The sequence below is a fragment of the Rhinolophus sinicus genome, chromosome 8 (genome assembly GCF_057876585.1).
Source record: "Rhinolophus sinicus isolate RSI-liver-muscle chromosome 8, RSI-T2T, whole genome shotgun sequence".
Taxonomy (NCBI): domain Eukaryota; kingdom Metazoa; phylum Chordata; class Mammalia; order Chiroptera; family Rhinolophidae; genus Rhinolophus; species Rhinolophus sinicus.
In genome coordinates, this window is record NC_142508.1 from 5,980,701 (window position 1) to 5,996,501 (window position 15,801).

Below are 15,801 nucleotides of genomic sequence, written 5' to 3' on the forward strand. Positions count from 1 at the left end.
AGAACAGACAAACAAAAAACAAAAAGCAGGTATGCTGCTCAAGCAAGTTTGTGAAATTCTAGCTCAACAAGTCTCTGCACTGTCTGACTTCTCGTAAACCATAATATACTAATGTGAATTTGAATCTCCAAACTGCAATAGAATGGTTAATGTCTTTAAATTAAGATCATCATCATCATAATTCCAAGAGGAAAATGTTAAGTGTATATATCTATTATGGAAATCATCACCATCCATTAACTGAAAGATATACCTGCATCAATTTTCAGAGAAGTTGTAAAAAAAAAGTCTAGGTTCAATACTGATTCTTTTTCCTTAGTAAAAAAAAAAAAATAGCTCTGAATTTAAAAAAATGTTTATGCAATACACATGTAAACGAGTATCAATTATTTGACACAAGATAAGGCATTATTTCTACATTGCTATCCCCCCCCAAATTCAGAACAGTAGTGAGGACCAAAGGTAGAAACAGGTTGTTCAGAAATGCCTATTCACTATTCTATTAGAAAGTTATATATTTCATTAGGCTGTGACTGCTGGTCAATTATTCCTTGAGGATCAAAGACGGAATATAAAAGAGAGATGTGTAGCTTGCCCAGACCACTGTATTGAGGCATCTTATGTGAAGATGCATATGGAAATTTTCTCTGCAGTAATGAATTTTACTTATGTACTAACAGTGCTGAAACGTAGCAAAGAGAACTAGGACAGGTAATCTCAGAAACAAGGGGAAAAGCACCATTCATCGTCACACACCTTGAATGTGTCTTTGGAGGGGGCTAAAAAAATCTACATGTAGCCCTTGAAATGGGCCTTTGGAGTCCATGTATGTAATTACTGTTAGTTCCATAGAAAGCTACAACAACTTTTCATAACATATACAAATATACACTTGTGAGACCACCTTGTTAACAGATTCCGACATTGTTTTGTCAGATAGGAAAGCTATAACAATGCAGATAAGATGACATGTGACACTGACTTATAGGAAACTTATTTGGCCGTCTGCCTATCTGAACTGATAATGTGCTTTTATTTTCCGTAATTTCACTCCCAAAGAGCAGAAAAATGCTTTCTGTGCTCATCTGGGAGCCAGGAAGTCAACAATAAACTCTCGGCTACACTATCTAGAATAATTCAGTTTCCACTGCATTTATGAAAATAAAAATTATTTTTACAAAAGCAACTAAGATGCCAGAGGTGTGCTGAGCTAATATTAATAACCGGTGCTTGGGGAAGGATTAATTTATTTTACTGGAAAATGAACATTACAATTTTCACATGGATACCAATCAGGAACTAGTCTTTCTTTCTTTTCTCTCAAGAGAAAGTATTCAAGGGTAAAGCACATGTAAGCGGACATAACAATAAATAGCAATAAACAGAAAATTCCCCATAGGGAAGCTGGGATGGAAGATTGTTAGTCTAATGCTAGAAGTAACCACAGAGAAAAAGGAAGATGGAAACTTGTTATTTACGTGACTTGGGGGCACTCAAATAAATTGTCTCATTTAATCCTAACAGCCACCCATTGGAATAAATATTACCACCCTACTCTCCATTTGGTTCAATAAATTCAGGTCACAGAGCTAGGAACTTGGGAACTAGAATTCAAACGCAAGTGCGTTTGACTTCAAAACCTGGCACCTTTAATAGGTTTCAGAAAGAGTTTTCCATGTCTATCTACGCTGGTCAGAAGTAGTTCTCTTCTCGCTAAAAATCAGGGAAATTGGTAAAACCTCTCCTGGAGACAAAAGTACAGAGACAAAGATATCTTGAATCAGGAATTCAGAGGCAGTCTTCACAGGTATGTGGCACAACAAAAAGGGGATTTGTAACCAATAGAATTTAGAGGCAAGCACGGGGTACAGATATTGTTGATGAACAAGTGGTATTTTACATGTGAATGTCATGCAAGGAAAGAGATTGATAATCCTACATAAACAGTGTATTACTGTCAGTATACTGGGACTGCTAATTACTGTCAATACATTGAGAATGACACACGCTAGCATAGCTCAAATCCTACGTGCTACTTATATGAAGTGTGCACATCTCTGGAAATTAAGTGTTTGGCATGACTTATGGTTTTCTATATTACTAAATTTGAAAACTGCTTCGATGTATGAAAATATTCCAAATTAAAACGCACACCCAACTGAATCAAGCTAAGTGTTCACTAAACAGCATTAATATAACTATTTAAAACAGTGAAAGTAACAACTTAGTGGGTTATCTCATATATCCTGGACAAGAATTAGACTAATCAGGAAAGGAAATATAATTGGATAAGCTGGTCAAAAATAAGTTAAATTAAACCAACGTATCGCAAACTATAATCCCACTTTAAAATTTCTTTTTACCAAAAACAATGAAGAGAGTCAGTTCTTAGACTGTGGTCTTATAATTAAAACTACATATTTTTCACTGCCTATTTCCAAATGTAAATCAGTTGATATTCAAATCTAAGTCCATTTGTTTCAGAACTTTGCTTTGAAAGTACCATCAAAGTTTATTAATTGTTTTTTTTTTGGTCACATGACATTTTAAGATAAAAAGTAAAACACTGCATATACTATTATGTGGCTTCTTTTTCAAAGAACTTTTCTTGAGAAAGAACACAGTATGCTGAGACTGACATAAAATTGATTTCTATATTGTCTAGAAAATGTAGTTTAGATGACCCATAAAATCCCTTACCGAGTCTTATTACTTTAGTGTCTGGTATTGTTCTTAAGCCATTCATTACAGAAGCGTGTGTGTGTGTGTGGATGTGGGGAGGTGTCTTTTCTACATTTAAGTTCTACTTCACAATTGCCTCATTTATTCAGAACTGTATTGCATAACTATATCCCATCACATCCACTGGAAGAAAAATATCTAATGTAGTTGTTTATAGTTTACTGTGTGATTCCAATCAGTAGTTATAAAGGTAAAGGAAAAAAGTCACTTTAAAAGAGAAAATGTACATGTGTGTCTTGGGGGGGGGATTTTTCTTTCAGTTTTTAACTCAGACACAAAAGTTCAAAAGCATCCTTATCCTGGGAAGAGCTTCCTAGGATCACAGAAAATTCAATTTGCAAGGACAGGATTATAATCCAGATTAAGTTACTTGCAAATGTTTTCTACTCTATGAGTGAGTGGACTCTTTCAAGATAGAATTCCTTCCACTAAAAGTCTATAAATTCAAGGAATGCATCTTAGAAAAATAATTACTATGAGATGCATTTGATCCTCCTGTAAAACAACACACCTGACCACTTGCTCATGAAAAGCAAAAGATAAAATCTTCATTAAAATAGAAAAGGTCATCTCCCCTCAGGAGAATTCCAGTTGTAGATTGGATAGAATTCATTTCCGTGTGCTCACTCTCATAATAAATGCAGCACTATCTTAAGGAAGATTAAAAAATTGCCAGGTGAAGGACTCCTAGAATCAGATTATGGTCAACTTGACGTCGCCTGAGGGCTAAAGTGCCCTGTCGGTGACAGGGGCCTGGTTGGTGCAGGTCTGTCTTGCAATAGGTCAGTGGCAGAGGAGCTGCCATTCCAGAGTCACTGAGGGATTTGCCAGTGAATATGCATGAGAATCTAATGTGCAAGGATTCAGTGAAAAGTAAGTGTTTTGATGAGGTAGACTGAAATAACAACAAGGGAGGAGTGACGAAATGGGATAAATATACCATAACCCTTGATTACTCACCAAGTATAGCAGACATCAGAGTTTATCTTTTCCTTAAAGCTTGCAGTTTTATTTCCTTGCATATTTGAAGCATGACATGGGTCACTAAAAGAAGGGAGTCAGCACACTCACATGGTTTATTTTCAATGGAAAAGAAACACTTCATATGCAGATTTCCTCTAAGGACTTAAAAAAATTATTTTATACCTACATTTTGAAAAGATTTTTAAAAAATAGTGAAAAACAAATCTTCCAATTTACCTATAGTCCACAGATGGTTTTCTATATCTAATCAGTCTTATTCAGTAGCTTTACCTTGATTCTTTATTTGAAAAAAAAAGGGAAAGAAAAAAGCCCCAAACAAATCACTTTAGGGAAAAAAAAGTGGGTTTTTCTCCCCCACATATTCATTCTCCCAGGACTCATAATATTATATAATTAACTCTGACATATACTATACTTTCTTCTGGAAAAGAATCTGTTATTTAACATCCACAAGGAAGAAAACAGCTACAAATACACCTTCAAATGAACAAAATGAAACCCCTGAAGAGGAGAGTCCTAATTCTTTTTTTGTTTTTAATTGAATCTCTCTAAATTGTACCAGTGGTTTCAATTGAAAACATGTACTCAGCAAATGAGTAAGCAGAACTCTAGAAGCCCTCACAAAAGACTTGTATTGTGCAAGCTGGGTGGGAACCTGGGACCTACAAGCTGAGCTCTGAATGATGTGTGGATGTTTGCAACTGTGAAACTTCACAAGTATCTGAGTCTAGTATTGAAAAAGGAGGACTAGACAATTAGAATTGATTGAACATAAGGAGACCTGGAGTGAGTGGAAAAGGCAGAGGTGAAATATTGTGGCAGAAGAAACATTGGATTAGGAACCGTGTTTCCCCGAAAATAAGACCTAGCCAGACAATCAGCTCTAATGCATCTTTTGGAGCAAAAATTAAATAAGATCCAGTATTATATTATATTATATTATATTAATTATATTATATTATATTATATTATATTATATTATATTATATTATATTAATTATATTATATTATATTATATTATATTATATTATATTATATAAGACCCGGTCTTATTTTATATTAAAATAAGGTCTTATATTAATTTTTGCTCCAAAAGACACATTAGAGGTGATTGTCCAGCTAGGTCTTATTTTCGGGGAAATGCAGAATTAGAAGATTGAAGTTTGGAACCTGGGTCCACCCTTAGTCATGTGATGTTGGGCAATCCTTAACCTCTCAGATTTTCTATAAATATGCATAGTAAAGACGTCCTAATGGGATTCTCAGGAGCATACAATCCAATGATACATGTAAACGTGTTTTGTAAAATACTAAATACAATACACATGATCTATTTCCTGTATTTTCAATTGATAGTATCTGCTGTTCATACCTTCTGACTAGCTCAGTTCTCTCATCAGGACAAAGAAAGGAGTGGGATTAAATGTTCTCTCAGCATTGTTAAGAGATCCAAATGTAATATTTTCAAGAAATACAAAATAGGTTATGGGCTGAGGGCATGGGATAAGGCAATTGCAAAGTCAAAGGGGAAGGGTCTCGAATACAGAGGAGGTGAAGGGGGTCAAGTATATGGTGATGGAAGGAGAACTGACCCTGAGTGGTGAACACACAGTGTAATACATAGATGGTGTGTTACAGAAATGTACACTTGAAACCTACGGAATTGTACTAACCAATACCATCCCAACAAATTTAATAATTACTAATTAATTAAAAGAAAAAAGAAGACAGAGGAGAGCAGTGTGCTGGTGGAATGGGTGTGGGTGGGAATGAACAGAGGAAGCCAAATCAAAGGAACATGTATTCATTATAAATTCGAAACAATTGAATCAAGTCATAATATTGATTAGAGGAAGATAAAAAATGCTGTGATTAGATTTGGTCAATAAAATAATTCAAGAACTATGACTGAATTTTGGTCTGAAAAATGACCATGGCCATTATCTGATGGCCATCTGAGACTTTTTGACGTCTTAGTTCCCTTGTGTGTCTCTGGCTTTATAGCAGATTTAGAACTTTTTTTCTCTCTCTTTTCCAACTTTATTTTTGTGTAAGCATATGAAGCTTCAGAATCCTACCACTCACCTTTGTGGACACAGAATATGTGGAGGTATCCATGAGGACCTGCCTTCACCTAGATGCCATCAGTTGTAGCTTTCACATTCTAAACTACATTCTGATACAAAGACATAAAAATCCTATGATCAACGGCCAGGACGAAAGTCAGGCTTCTAAGACTAGTACCGTTAATTCATATCAGAAAACACCTTAAATACAGCAGGTGTCTACTTTTAATTGGGTAGGGAAAAACAACACAGAGTTTTCTCAAAATTCTCAAAATAAGTAAACTGAAGTAAGTTACTCTTAAAAAACTTAGTAACTACTTATGGTACTATGTGCCATAAAGTATCTAATTTAATTATTTCTCACAGCAACCTTATGAGATACAGGTAAGGGAATCAAGGCTTAAGGAAGTGAATGATTTGCCTAAGGTAATACTAGGAGTCAAAAGCAGAAAAGACTTCAACTACAGAAAGTCTTGATTCTTATTTCCTAAGCAACATAGCCTCTGAGGCAGCGAGAGGCAGAGTTCCACCATCAGCCTCTGTTCTTGTCTGTCCAGCTATCCCCGGAGTTCAAGAATTTACCTTCAGAGAAATTCTATTCTTCTATCTATTCAAAATGTTCCTAGGAACTTTTTTTTTTTCCTGATTAGTTGACTACATACTTAATAAGAGCTCGGAACTTCACAGGATATTTGACAAATCTACTCTGACCCTTGGTTGATGTACAGAATTTAAAGAATAAGGGCATTTGACGTGTCTCTTAATGCTGGGCATTAGAGCAGAAATATAAGGATTTGAGCAATACCCTTAGGTCCAAGATGTTGTAAGGCAAGATGACCAAGTAGTACCTCCAACGACAAACAACTCTGAATAAATTAGAGGGACAGTGTTCCATTTATGGGCTCACTGTTAATCGTTCCTGAAAACCCATCCATAGCATATGGAGGAAATTGAGAATATAGGTTTGAGGCTAAAATAAAAGATTTTGTGATGTGTCAAAGAAGCATAATCTCTATCAACTTCTCTCAAAATACATCCCTGTGAATTTGTCTTAAGATATTGCATTGCCTGTTCCCATGATGTTAGCAGACACCACGAGATGAGGAATGTACTTAAATTCTGTGAACCTAAGAGTTCTCTCTGGCTGTACTATATTATTCTACCCCTCCAGGGAAGTCAAGACTAGTAGGAACGTTTTCAGGCACCAGCAACTGGCAGCAAATGTATATTAAGTGGACAATTTTGATGTAGCAATTTCTTTAACATGCTCTCTGGAGGATACTGAGAAAGAGGGCAACACATTCTGTCTCTGGGACCTAATGACATGCAGTATTAATAAAACCATCTGACTGGACTCTACATTCTCAAAGGAAGTCAAGGTAAGAGCTGTGAGAGTTCAGAGTGCACTGATTCGGAAGCGTTCTTTGAGCCTGTGGCTTTCATTGACCTTGAAGGATAGGTAAGATTTAAAGGAAAGAAAAAACATGGGAGCTCCCTGACATGAGTAACTGCAAGAATGAAGTTGTGGAATTGGCAACCAAAGGTTATACTCAGGGGACTGACGGCCAACAAGCATCTGGCTGGACCAGAGGCTCCATATTGCAGAGGATGTTTCTGAAAACTCAACTGAGACCTTCATCGATTAATGTGCTCATATTTCTTATAGAGTCAAACAAACATGATTTTTAACCTTGTGTCTTCCACTAGGTGTGTAACTGTGGACAAGTTAATGTTTCTAAAGCTCTGTTTTTCTATCTGTAATGAGGCTACCTATTCAAGACTAGGAGAATGCTTGTGATTCTATATCTAAAGAGCCTAATAGAATGTCCAGTATGTAGTTTAGGCATCTATATCGTATTTAAAAGTAATAATAAAAATACAGTAATAAGATTGGATTATATCCTCACTACATTGAATTTTAGTTTTAATAAATTGTTTCAATTGCAAACATCTTTTATGTTCTACAGAAATCCTGGAGGTTTAAATTCAGTTTTAGCTATAGATTTAGTAAAAATGAGCTTTTAGCAACTGCACTTTTTGTTTCTTTATCACAAAAATAAAAGATGATAGCCACAAAAATTGACTGAGTTTTCAAGGACATACCCAGGTGCATTAAAAATAATTTAACTATGTTTTATTTATTGATGGGATTATTTAACTAATAACTATTTCAATACAGACTATATCTTCATGAAGTAAAGACAATGTGTAATTCTGTTCACCTATTATTTATGATAGAGTTTAGTAGAGTCTTAATAATTATCTGTTGGATTAATAAAATAAAAGCAAATTAATGAAAAGCAGTCACCCACATGTTACTATACTAAGTGTACACATGCAGAAATACTAATAACATTTATTTTTATGGGTCTTAGAATACAAGTTCTTAATGTATACCAAAAAAGTTCCATATTAAAATTAATAAAAATAAATAAATAATGTTAAGGGATAGTTGTCATTAAGTGTTGACACAAAGTCTTGTCTTAATAAATTCAACTAATATTTCCTTTAAGTCAGAGCATATTTTAGCATTTTTTACACATTTGTCTTTAAATAGGTCACACTGTTCCTTACTAAATTTTAGTTCTATGTATGAAGTACACATTTTATAAATTACCATAACATGTACATTTTCTATATTTAGAATTTAAAATTGAAGGGCTAATCTTTTTAATCATGTAGAGCAAGTTTTAATTAATGGAAGCCTCATTCTTATTTTAAATATTTAGCCTGTCAAAAATAAAGTGAAACATTTCATTTATATAATAAAAGCAAACATATTTCATTTTTATAATCCCTCCCAAAAAAAGTCACTCAGATCTAAAATAAAATAAAAATCAATTATGAGAGTGTTTTATATCAATTCTGTAAGAGCCAGACAGATTTATGTCTATTCAAATCCTCTGTTTAGTCAATGGAAATAAGAGTAGTGATTTATAAGCAAATTAATGAGATAAAAGTACGACTCAAAAATGTTTTGGTAACCTATAGGTCAAGAAAGAATCATAGTTTAAATTCAAAAATATTTTTAAATAAATGACAATAATTTAAAAAATGCATTTGAAAATCAAAGCTCTACAGAAAAGAATATTTAAATTTTTCTAAATAAAATTATAATATTTTCTCATGTTAAAAAAATGTTTTGGAAGGGATAACTTTTATTAAAAAACAAGCTTCTGGAATTTTCACACCAATTGTATTTACTGTGATCTATCAGCCACTATCATGCAAGATGATACTGTAATTTTTTCCTAAGCAGAACCTCTCTATTCTGACAGATGTACTATAAATTCTACATTATAATGCAGATTGATTCTAAAAACGTTTTTTTTTGTTTGTTTCTTTTTTTATATAATCTATAATTGACGCTGGGGTTGTGATCTCAAGGAATGTTCCACTTAATTCCATATTTAGTGAATGCTCACTGTACACCCTGAATTCCTCTGGGGATACAAACATGAATGAGAAAATAAATCAAGGTCCCTTGAGTTGACAGGAGAGGTGGAGACCAAGAGATAATCAAATAATGACAGCAGAGCGCATTGAAATGCTAGCATAGAAATATGTATTAGGTGCTATAAGAGCCAGTGGTGGAAGTGGCTGCCATATTCTTGGTTAGGAAAAGACAAACGGGAGGTCAGGAACTTCACTTTAAAGATGTCAGACATTACTCTTTTAATATGACAAGTGACACATTCCCACTTCTACTCAGTTGACACAAAAGTATCGCTTACTCCTACTCTGAAGGGAATCCAGTAGGCAGCAGTAGTGGAGCTTAGGTTAATAATTGTGAACGGTATCTCAGAAGGAACCCCTCCCCCCAGGAAAAAATCTGGACATATTACATAATAAGTGACCTGACATGTAAAACCTCTAAATGTTGAGAGTAATTTATATCCTCCCATTTGTATTTGTATAGACTCACTGGCATTGAAAAGAAGCCATGGAGATGGCTTATTTAATGATTTAATGTACTTTGTACCTGGGTACGTCTTGAGTCAATGGAAGCAAGATAAAATGAGATAACAATCTAATTATCCTGCAAATAAATTTAGCAATTGGCAACGGGATTAAGATAATGACCCAAATACCAGTTGGAAAAGACTGCAGTGTTCACTACTATTTTATTAGAAAATGGTAACATTTCTGTAAGCCAATAAAGGCACTTTGATGAAAGATCATAATTATTCATTTTAAATACTGAAAAACAGATAAAAATTATCGTTTGTGAGAAGTGATTAAATGAGAAAATGCACAGAGGTATCAATTGTGTGACTGTGCAGAAAGGAGGAGAAACATTTAAATGGCATCTACTTAATTGAATTGCATCATTCTTAGAATCTAATTTAGATGATAACTTAGCATTCACCAAATACATGTGTGTGTGTGTGTGTGTGTGTGTGTATATATACACACACACACACACACACACACACACATATATAGGTGGGTGTATGTACATATGTATGTATGTATTTATTTATGGAAGGTTACTTATCCAAAGTTGAATGAAATGATCTTTATCACTGCACAAAGCATGGAGAATAGACAGGAGAGGTTCAGCCTTCAGTTAACGATGGGCTGAAGAATATAAAAAAAATGCTTGAACTAAATATCAACACTTATGACATTCAAGAGAATATTATATTACAGATGAGCTTTCCATGGCAAGCCATAGAATGCATCATAAAAAGGAGATCAAATAATTTGAAGGATTTTCTGGGTTTATCTAAGGACAGTTCTAAAAACAGTATTTCATATGCATTTCAGTTAGTTTTACAGAACAATTAGAAAACATTTGAAAAGGCCTAACACAGCAAATACCCTAGCGGCTGTTAGTATTTGAGAAACCAATGAGAGGTACTATTCCAAGTGTGTTTATTATCATCTTTCATGACGGTGATGTCTAATAGCCTTCAAATCTTCTTCATTATCCTCTTAGAGAATAGCCACGCTTTTTCATTACGGAAATACATTTCATTAGTGAAGAAGACCCGTGGACTTGCTAAGACACCCTGTAGGCACCCCTGCCTGGCAGGGGCAGCATTCTCAGCGCTCAGTATGCCTGGTTACCTCTGCTCTCCGTGGCTGCCTTAGACCATGAATTCCATCAAGTCCCACGAGACGCCACTGCCAGAGGATCCTTGGCCTGATTCCCAGTGCAAACATCCCTGGGAGATACTGCAGTTCCAGGCCACACAAAGCGAGTCACTCAAATGTTACGTATGCAGACCACGAAAACTCTCTCCATGTCCGCAATAAGGCTGTCGTGCTTTCTTATCATTCGTGTGTTCACTGGAGGAGCACCTCTCATTTCCTCCATGAACTTTTCCTTTGCATTCACACCTGGCTAACTGGCACACGAGGTCTTGTTTTTGGCCTCTCTCAACTTTCAACATGCCTGCCTCACTAAACTTAATCACTCCTAGTTTTTTTTTTTTTATTTAAAGTGAGGGATGTGTGACTCTTCCTTTATCTTGAACATTGAGAGACTATTGTAGGTTTACTAGTTGACCTAATTTCAATTTGTTGTGTCTCAGGCAAAACAGGGAGGCCCGGGGAGAGGGAAAGAGATGGGGGAACATCCAGTCAACTAAGTTTATCATCTTATATGTATGCAGTTCATAGTGTCCTCAAACAATTACAATAGGAACGTCCACTATCACTGATCACAGATCAAAATGACAAACTAATAACGAAAAGGTATGAAATATTGATGAGAATTGCCACAACGTAACAAAGAGACATGAAGGGAGCAAATACTATTGTAAATGGGCTTACTTGACACAAGGTTGTTCAAACCTTCAGTTTGTAAAATAACGCAGTATCTGCAAAGAGTTGTATAGGGAGGCATAATAAAATGAGGTATACCTGTTGATGGCAACTAAATCCTGCTAATACAAACTGCCATATTGGTCTAAGTGAAATTTTCCTGCATGGGGTTTTAGCAAAGTACCCAGAAAGACAAAAGGCTAGGATTTCCTTAAACATTCAGAGCAGATTTTACAACTTTTTCTGCTTGATTGTTAAGATGAGGTTGAATGCGCAGTAGAATTTGACTTCTGTAATCTGCTCTCATTATAACATGAGATGATACTATGATTGGGCAATAGAACTTTTAACTCCCACCTCTCATAAAAGGATACCAAAGATACTGAAAAGAAAGTTGTCAACTGTGGACAACCAAACTGGCTTAGGTCGATTTGCAACATAAACACACACACAGAGAGTCACATGAATACCTAGGTTTGTCTAACTAGCGAGTTTGGAAATAGCTGATTAGTTAATTAATAAAGAAGCACTGCATAGCCACAAGTCTCCTAGATTGAGTATTAAGATATTTGGGCCCCAGTCTTATTCTAGTCTGCTTTGAACCACAGGCAATTTTCCATAAAGCCTTTCAATTCCTGAGAATTCTGGACTGCATGACTTCTTTGGCTACTTTCAACCCCCAAAGTCTATACATTTCACACACAAAAATGTAGTACATACTCCTTACTGTACTCTCATTGACAATAGGATTAATTAAAAAGACACAATTTTTCTGGAACAACCTTGCAGAATACAGTGAGATTCACCTGTACCATATCTTTCCTTGTTTCTAATGTCTAGTACCAAAGAAAACTGTCATTATAACCAGTTTTATAATAGTCTGTTAAATTTCTTGTTTGGAAAGGTAATAACATAGTACATGCAGAACCTGCATTCTTTTCTTGCCTTCTTAACAGTTTCTCTCCTTTATAATATTAGTACCAGGAGTGGGTTTGGCCTATAATTCTTCCACTTACAGCTTTAAAGGCATTGTTGGGAGAAACGTTGGAAAACATGGATAGAAATCAAATAGATCATTTGGAAAATAACCATCACTATGTATAACTACATTAAACTGAAACTGTATGTTGCTTTGAAATATGTCTTCCCAGTAGCACAGGGTTGTTGTCCATATGCCTAATTCCCAATCTTAATATTTATACAATTTCAGAAGGCTTCTTTCTCTTGTTTGTTTAATCAACCAGAATAATCTGCAAAGAACCTAACCATGTAGAGTACGATCCCTCAAGTCTAAAGCTCCTGTATTTCTCTTCCATGTGGGATTATCTATACGGAAGTTAATCCCTTTCACTGAGGGAAGTGAGTTACAAAATAGTGCCAGCTCAGGAAGGTCAGATTTGACTAACTCTTCTTTTTCTCTTTGCTGCCATTTTTACCCCTGTAAATATTACACTTTGCTTCCTAAATAAATTGCCCAGCCTTTCTTAAGAGTAATGCTTTGGGCAAACATCGGTTCCAGTGAAATGAGTAGAATTTTCAACCATCGCGTCTTCTCTGTATGGATTTTTCTCATCGGCTCTTCTTAAATACTTTAGGATTTCTGTCATGCTCCTTTGGTTCTTGGAGATGTTATGTTCGGAAGGAGAGGGATGGAGAAGTAATACAAAGTAAAAGAAACTGAGGAAAGTAACATTGACTAAGCATCTATCGTAACACCGGCACTAGTCTACATACGTAGCTTCCATGCATTATTTTGTTGCTCTTACTATCAACTAGTAATAATTGTTTTCCTCATTGTATGAATGAGTATATTAAATCTAGGTGAGACTAAGTGATTTACCCAAAGTCCCAAAGCTAGTAAGGGTCAAACTCCCTATAATTTCCACAGTGCTTTGTCCCCTCTGCTAGCTATTAGGTTGGTACAAAAGTAATTGCGGATTTTGCAATTATTTTTAACCTTTGAAACCGCAATTACTTTTGCACCAACCTAATAATTCTTCTGAATACTTTAAAGGAATAGGACATTTTTAGGTTATATTGGTATTTTTTTTTTAATATTGGTATTTTTAAAGGAAGTTTTTTGTCACTACTTGAGCAAAAATCAATTATGACATTTTACATTAGAAAAAATATTGAACAGTGAAAAACCCTATATCTTCATGCATTTGTTCAAAGACTATTTGTTGGAATTCAACCACCATTGCTGACATAATACTGATATCTAATGAAGTCATTGGGTGTTTTATTTAATGTGGCTGATTAAGAATTACAGGTGTTGAAAAAATAACTTTCTCTTTTGAGTGTGCATTAGAGGCTAGGCACTAAATTTTGGCTTTACATACAGTAATCGTTTAGCTTTGCCCACACTCTATAAGCGCATTAGCATCCCTTTGTGCAAAAGCAGGTTGTGTGACTCAGATATTAGGCCACTCCAGTCACCCCAATACTAACTGGCAGATCCTGGAGGTGTATTCAGGCTGTCGGACGCTTTTAAACTCACAGTAGGTGACCCCTCACAGGTTGCAGCACGTGCTCACATCACACATTTTGGGAGATGATGACAGTAAATGTAATACTCTTTCACTGTTCTCTACATTTTCGTGTATGCAAGTATACCTCTTCCTAAAATCTACAATCTTCCTCATGGTTGCTTTTTCTGTGAATTGGGTGTTTAAGAACACTTGTTATATTGTAAAAAAAGATAGACTTGAGATGGATGGATAGATATGTAGATAGACAGATAGGTAGGTAGGTAGGTAGGTAGATAGATAGATAGATAGATAGATAGATAGATAGATAGATAGATAGATAGATAGATAGATGACAGATATAATTTTATATATAGTTCAATACATAATTAATGTAAACCAAAAGCAAAGGCAAGGCATATTTTCAAGGTGGGGGTGGGGTGCGGTAGGAATGTGTGTCTGGATTGATCAGATTTAGTGGGAATCACACATCTTTAGCTTCTCAGTTGACCCGGCCAATGCTCCTTGAGGGAGGGGAGGACCTGGGAAGAGGACTCCGTACTAATTCACTCTAGGTCACCGCCCGGCAACAGAGGACACTGAGCCCCTGAGTGAAAAGTAAAAACCGTGTAGAAAGAGGACCAAGATTTTAAGCCCTGACGCTTTCTCTTCTTTAGCAAATAAACGATTAACCTTTCTTAGTCCCCATTTTCTTCATTTGTAAAGAGGGAGAAATAATACGTCACTCAAAGGATTATTAGGAGGCTCAATGGGAAAAAATAAGTAAGTGAAACATAATTCGTGAACACTCGAGTGCTGTATCAACGCAATTTCCCTCTTTCTCACCCCGGCGAACTCCAGTTTTGTCAAAAGGTCTTGATGGCTCTTGCACTGACCTGCCTCAGGGACTCTGTGCCATACAGGCCACCTGTCTGGGCAGCTGTTTATGTCCTGTGCCCAGTATGTTGGGTTTAGAGTGAATAATAGCAAGAGCTGGTAGCAGAGCCAGCCTCCATTCCACGTCCACAGCTCTGCAAAAAAACGAGGAGGCCACACATTCCGACAGAGCCAAGAATCCCTGAAAAAAAAAAATCAGTCTACCCTCACCTCCACACACAAGATAAACCAACAACATAAGAAGGAATAGAGGGAATGGCGGGGAGAAAGGTTTATAGGCTTTGGAGGAACTTTTCCTGGGAAAGAAATACAAACAACGTCACATGTGCTTTTTAAAGTATTGGTCTTAATTGTGTTAATATGAAGAATGGCCAAAAGAAAATGATTTCCACTGAAAATATGTGTGTGGGTTCCATCTGTTTCAGAGCACAGTCCCCTTAAAGAAAACATAGTGTGAAATCAGCATGAGCGATGTCTAAGGCTTTGGGGTGAGAAATAATTCCCAGACGGAGGACAAATTACTAGTGTCCAAAGCTGTAAGATGAGTATTTGTTGGGGGCTTCAAATCTCACTATTTCAAAGTAAGAGCATCAGCAAAGCTATCCACCAAGACAGAAGGTCGAAGTTACTCAGCCATTGGAGTGCAGCCTAACGGTGTTCCATGTTCGAGCCCAGCTCCAGGGATGGAGAGAGGCTTCCAGTGCAGACTCAGCACCAATCACCAGGCACTCGCATCGGCCCAGGGAAAAGCATGGGTGTGGATACAGGTAGGCGACCACCAGATGGAATGTCCAAAAGGACAAGGATTTAACTGCTTTGTGTGTGTGCGGCTGTGTGTGCGTTCCTACATACTGTGCATGTATGAGACGAAC

General features: G+C 36.0%; 1 protein-coding gene across 1 annotated transcript in view; it reads right to left on the reverse strand.

Annotated features, from left to right (window-relative positions):
• The window catches only part of CNTNAP2 (contactin associated protein 2), a 1,494,727-nt gene that overhangs the window by 1,162,697 nt on the left and 316,229 nt on the right, over positions 1-15,801 (reverse strand). The gene's annotated exons all lie outside the window — the stretch shown is intronic.